The sequence below is a fragment of the Oncorhynchus kisutch genome, unplaced genomic scaffold (genome assembly GCF_002021735.2).
Source record: "Oncorhynchus kisutch isolate 150728-3 unplaced genomic scaffold, Okis_V2 Okis03b-Okis08b_hom, whole genome shotgun sequence".
Taxonomy (NCBI): domain Eukaryota; kingdom Metazoa; phylum Chordata; class Actinopteri; order Salmoniformes; family Salmonidae; genus Oncorhynchus; species Oncorhynchus kisutch.
This window is the reverse complement of record NW_022261980.1, coordinates 2,344,086-2,350,896: the sequence shown is the minus strand read 5'-3', so window position 1 is coordinate 2,350,896 and position 6,811 is coordinate 2,344,086.

The following is a 6,811-nucleotide window of genomic DNA, read 5'->3' as shown; positions in this document are numbered from 1 at the left end:
CTAAGATTGGCCTGCCAGTGTCGACAGGGTCTGCCGTGATTCTCATTGATTTACAGGTCCACACATCCCATCAGCTGTATGACAGTGCAATTATAGCATCTGCCAGGAGCCTCAGCCACTCACAGCATCCCAATGTCGCTCCGCTGGTGTGATCTCTCTGTGATAAAACAGGAGGAACAATGACAGTCCCACTGTGAAGCAGGATGTGTGTGTGAGATGGAGAGAGAGAGAGAGAGAGAGAGAGAGAGAGAGAGAGAGAGAGAGAGAGAGAGAGAGAGAGAGAGAGAGAGAGAGAGAGAGAGAGAGAGAGAGAGTGAGAGAGAGAGAGAGAGAGAGAGAGAGAGAGAGCAAAGCTGTTTTAAAACTGTTCAAATGCTTCCTGCAGTCGACTAGGGTGGTCTAGCAGTCTAAGCCACTGCCTCCGGATCACATAATATGTTATTCTTCTGCAGCAAATGTTCGGATCTGGTCCACACTCTCTCCTCTATCTTTCCCTTATACCTCTGTCCTATCCAATAAACAAACAAAATGTGAAGAGTTGGCCTGCCCCACTCGTATTTAAAATATAAAATAAAATTACTAATCTAATATGATTGGATGGGTGAAAGTAAGGTTTAATATCATTTTAACATCATTTTCCCTAGTCTCTCTTTTTCTCGTCCTCCTGGTTTTTGATCTTTGCCTGTCCTGACCCTGTACCTGCCCACCTGACCACTCCCTGACCCTGCCTGCTGTCCTGTACCTTTGCTCCACCTCTGGATTACCGACCTCTGCCTGACCTGACCCTGAGCCTGCCTGCCGTCCTGTACCTTGACCTCTGCTCTGGATGATCGACCCCTGCCTGCTTGGACCTGTCTTTGTCTGCCCCTGTGGTTACAATAAACATTGTTACTTTACACAGTCTGTACTTGGGTCTTACCTTGATTCGTGATACACAGATGAAGAACTCTGGAATGTGCATCCACCACTCTCTCAATTAACCCTTACGCAAATGTATGGGCATAATGTGATGTGAGTAAGAGAGAGCCTGGGACTCTAAGGTTCTATCAGCATTTTGTCTGAATGTAGTTATTGACATAGCCTTATTCTGTTACATTTTCTCTACCTATATAGTACTCTCTAAATACCCCCAATGCATGTTGTTCAAAAGGTATACAAGATTTTAAAAATTGCTGACAACATTCAAACCAATGAGGGTTTGAAAATATAAAGGCAATTATGTCAGAATCATCTTTTAAAACCTTATAGTCCCAAGCTTTCATAATAGCATTGGACCAACCAGTAGGACACCATAGCAGGAGACGATGGTGGGACATTTGTAAGAAAGACTGTGATTCAAACCTGACTGTACAGGTCTTTACAAATCTGTCTGTACATTACATACATTTGGTTGGTCATGGCTCCTGGGAGAAGTTTCCCCTAGGTACAGATCTAGGATCAACTTCCCCTCCCCCATTCCTAACCTTAATCATTAATGGGGAAATCTGAGCCAAGATCAGTGTCTAGGGTCATTCACCCTACACTTTGGTCATGAAACAAACAGGAAATTGAGTGAGTAAATATAAAACATTATATCGGAAACATATTTTGAAGGAACTACAGTGCATTCTGAAACTTTTTCAACATTGTTGTTACAGCCTTATTCTAAAATTATTAAATAAATAATTGTCATCAATCTACATACAATATCCCATAATGGAAAAGCGAAAACAGGTTTTTCAACATTTTTGAAAATGTATATATATATATATATATATATATTCTAAATACCTTATTTACATAAGTATTCAGACCCTTTCCTATGACACTTGAAATTGAGCTCAGGTGCATCCTGTTTCCATTGATAATCCTTGTAATGTTTCTACAACTTGATTGGACATGATTTGGAAAGGCACACGCCAGTTGACAGTGCATGTCAGAACAAAAACCAAGCCATGTCGAAGGAATTGTTCGTAGAGCTCCGAGGCAGGATTGTGTCGAGGCACAGATCTATGGATGGGTACCCAAACATTTCTGCAGCATTGAAATTCCCCAAGAAAACAGTGGCCTCCATCATTCTTAAATGGAAGAATTTTGTTACCACCAAGAATCTTCCTAGAGCTGGCCACCCAGCCAACCTGAGCAATTGAGGGAGAAAGGCCTTGGTCAAGGAAGGACCCGATGATCACTCGGACAGAGCTCCAGAGTTCCTCTGTGGAGATGGGAGAATCTTCCAGAAGGACAACCATCTTTGCAGCACTTCACCAATTAGGGCAGATGGAAGCGACTCCTCAGTAAAAGGCACATGACAGCCCACTTGGAGTTTGCCAAAAGGTACTTAAAGGACTCTCAGACCATGAGAAACAAGATTCTCTGGTCTGACGAAACCAAGATATGGTGAAGCATGGTGGTGGCAGCATCATGCTGTGGGGATGTTTTTCAGCAGCTGGGACTGGGAGACTAGTCAGGATCAAGGGAAAGATGAACGGAGCAAAGTACAGAGAGATCCTTGATGAAAACCTGCTCCAGAGCGCTCAGGACTTCAGACTGGGGTGAAGGTTCACAACCCTAAGCACACAGCCAAGACAATGCTGGAGTGGCTTTGGGACAAGTCTCTGAATGTCCTTGAGTGGCCCAGCCAGAGTCCGGACTTGAATCCAATTGAACATCTCTGGAGGGACCTGAAAATAGCTGTGCAGCAATGCTCCCCATCCAACCTGACAGAGCTTGAGAGGATCTGCAGAGAAGAATGGGAGAAACTCCTCAAATACAGGTGTGCCAAGCTTGTAGCATCGTACCCAAGAAGACTCAAGGCTGTAATCACTGCCAAAGGTGCTTCAACAAAGTACTGAGTAAAGGGTCTGAATACTTATGTAAATGTGATATTTTTTTATATATTTTTTTTATACGTGCAAAAAGAAAAAAAACTGTTTTGCTTTGTCGTTATGGGGTATTGTGTGTAGATTGATCAAATCAAATCCATTTTTTTTATTTGATCAATCAAATCAAATTTTATTTGTCACATACACATGGTTAGCAGATGTTAATGCGAGTGTAGCGAAATGCTTGTGCTTCTAGTTCCGACAATGCAGTAATAACCAACAAGTAATCTAGCTAACAATTCCAAAACTACTACCTTATAGACACAAGTGTAAGGGGATAAAGGATATGTACATAAAGATATATGAATGAGTGATGGTACAGAGCGGCATAGGCAAGATACAGTAGATGGTATTGAGTACAGTATATACATATTTTATTTATTTATTTTATTTTACCTTTATTTAACCAGGTAGGCAAGTTGAGAACAAGTTCTCATTTACAATTGCGACCTGGCCAAGATAAAGCAAAGCAGTTCGACAGATAAAACGACACAGAGTTACACATGGAGTAAAAACAAACATACAGTCAATAATGCAGTATAAACAAGTCTATATACAATGTGAGCAAATGAGGTGAGAAGGGAGGTAAAGGCAAAAAAAGGCCATGATGGCAAAGTAAATACAATATAGCAAGTAAAATACTGGAATGGTAGTTTTGCAATGGAAGAATGTGCAAAGTAGAAATAAAAAAATAATGGGGTGCAAAGGAGCAAAATAAATAAATAAATAAAAATTAAATACAGTTGGGAAAGAGGTAGTTGTTTGGGCTAAATTTTAGGTGGGCTATGTACAGGTGCAGTAATCTGTGAGCTGCTCTGACAGTTGGTGCTTAAAGCTAGTGAGGGAGATAAGTGTTTCCAGTTTCAGAGATTTTTGTAGTTCGTTCCAGTCATTGGCAGCAGAGAACTGGAAGGAGAGGCGGCCAAAGAAAGAATTGGTCTTGGGGGTGACTAGAGAGATATACCTGCTGGAGCGTGTGCTACAGGTGGGAGATGCTATAGTGACCAGCGAGCTGAGATAAGGGGGGACTTTACCTAGCAGGGTCTTGTAGATGACATGGAGCCAGTGGGTTTGGCGACGAGTATGAAGCGAGGGCCAGCCAACGAGAGCGTACAGGTCGCAATGGTGGGTAGTATATGGGGCTTTGGTGATAAAACGGATTGCACTGTGATAGACTGCATCCAATTTGTTGAGTAGGGTATTGGAGGCTATTTTGTAAATGACATCGCCAAAGTCGAGGATTGGTAGGATGGTCAGTTTTACAAGGGTATGTTTGGCAGCATGAGTGAAGGATGCTTTGTTGCGAAATAGGAAGCCAATTCTAGATTTAACTTTGGATTGGAGATGTTTGATATGGGTCTGGAAGGAGAGTTTACAGTCTAACCAGACACCTAAGTATTTGTAGTTGTCCACGTATTCTAAGTCAGAGCCGTCCAGAGTAGTGATGTTGGACAGGCGGGTAGGTGCAGGTAGCGATCGGTTGAAGAGCATGCATTTAGTTTTACTTGTATTTAAGAGCAATTGGAGGCCACGGAAGGAGAGTTGTATGGCATTGAAGCTTGCCTGGAGGGTTGTTAACACAGTGTCCAAAGAAGGGCCGGAAGTATACAGAATGGTGTCGTCTGCGTAGAGGTGGATCAGGGACTCACCAGCAGCAAGAGCGACCTCATTGATGTATACAGAGAAGAGAGTCGGTCCAAGAATTGAACCCTGTGGCACCCCCATAGAGACTGCCAGAGGTCCGGACAGCAGACCCTCCGACTTGACACACTGAACTCTATCAGAGAAGTAGTTGGTGAACCAGGCGAGGCAATCATTTGAGAAACCATATGAGATGAGTATGTAAACAAAGTGGCATAGTTAAAGTGGCTAGTGATACATGTATTATATAAAGATGCCGTAGATGATATAGAGTACAGTATATACGTATACATATGAGATGAATAATATAGGGTATGTAACATTATATTAGGTAGCATTGTTTAAAGTGGCTAGTGATATATTTTACATCATTCACATTATTAAAGTGGCTGGAGTTGAGTAAGTGTGTTGGCAGCAGCCACTCAATGTTAGTGGTGGCTGTTTAACAGTCTGATGGCCTTGAGATAGAAGCTGTTTTTCAGTCTCTCGGTCCCAGCTTTGATGCACCTGTACTGACCTCGCCTTCTGGATGATAGCGGGGTGAACAGGCAGTGGCTCGGGTGGTTGTTGTCCTTGATGATCTTTATGGCCTTCCTGTGATATCGGGTGGTGTAGGTGTCCTGGAGGGCAGGTAGTTTGCCCCCGGTGATGCGTTGTGATGAGGGGGGAAAACTATGTAATCAATTTTAGAATAAGGCTGTCAAAATGTGGAAGAAGTCAAGAGGTCTGAATACTTTCCGAATACACTGTACTTTGTTATTTTCCATATTACCTCGGTAGCTATTTGGATAGCTCCCACTGACTTTGAAGCAGACAGTGAACACATTAATGTTGGGGTAATTGGCTGAGACACAGCGTTATGGTTAGAGGTACACTTGGCCAGTGGAGGCTGCTGAGAGGAGAACGGATCATAATAATGGCTGGAATGGAGCCAATGGAAACCATGTATTTGATACCATTCCACTCATTCCCCTCCAGCCATTACCACAAGCCCGTCCTCCAATTAAGGTGTCACCAACCTCCTGTGACTTAGGCACATCACAGATCTAGGATCATCTATGCTCTTCAGATCCTATCCTCATTAACCATTAGGGGAGATAACTCACAACTGAACTAAGAGCATTGTCTGATCCGACTTTTCCCTCAGATTACTCCAGTCCAGACCAGACCGAGAGCTTGAGTTAAATCAATGCACTTCCCAAAGACTACCTGAGGGTGGTGCTTCACTGGTGATGCAGGCACATGTTGGGCAGACTCACAGCAGTGTTTGAGTGTAGGACTGTGGTTGGGTTGTGGTTGGGTTTTACAGGCGACTGGGCTCATAGATAAAAATGACCTTTTTGGTTACACTTTTCACTCTTCATGCAGCCTTCACTAAACAAGTGTTTCTACTTGTTTTGATTATGTCTCTCACTGCGACCACTAAATATTGTGCATGTACGAAGAAACTCTTTTTTATGATGGATATTGGTTGTGGTTGTTGGTAAGATAGTAGAGGTGGATGTGTAACTTGTCCTGACAAAGTCCTGTGCATGAGTTGAAGAGTGGAAGAAGCTTCAATGTGGGAGAAAAGTGGAAGAAAAAAGGGAAAGAGAGAGACCCTGATCAAGGATACTTTCATTAGAAGTAGAAATAGGCCATGTGACCAACAAGGTCTTCTTCTTGGGTGCTCAGACTTTATTGAGCAAACATTGGACCACTAATGAGAAAGCATGCCTTATGCATCATTCACCACTTCCTCTTCCTCTAAATAAGGTGATGTTCAATTAAATGTCAGTGTAGTTTAGTTTCTAATCTGCCTCACTGCATGTAACTGTAACAGCACGTACACACACATGCATGCATGTACACACACACACACACACACAGAGAGAGAAACACAGAAACACATATGTGTTACAGGTCCCAGTTTTGGGACTGATGCAGCAGATAATAGTTCCTGTAACACGGGATAAATGATGAAACAGGAGAGAGTGGCTTCTCTTTCAAAGGTTCCCTCAATTATTTTATTCAATATTCTCTCAAGTGCAAATCGTCTTTTTCTGTCTTTTCGTTGTATTTCAATGTTTTTTTAGTTTTTTGTTTAAAGTGTATTTAATAATTTGTCTCGTAAATCCCTGACATAGTATTTCATAAACATCAAAAATATTATATTACAATCCAATTCACATCCTAAAATTCTTTACATTTATACCCCAAACACATTTACTCTTAACTTTAATTCACCTGTTTATGTTATAATTATGTAGTTGACTGTTGCCCACTAAAGCCCCATAGGAGACTCTAAAACATGAAAGCCTTTAAAGACT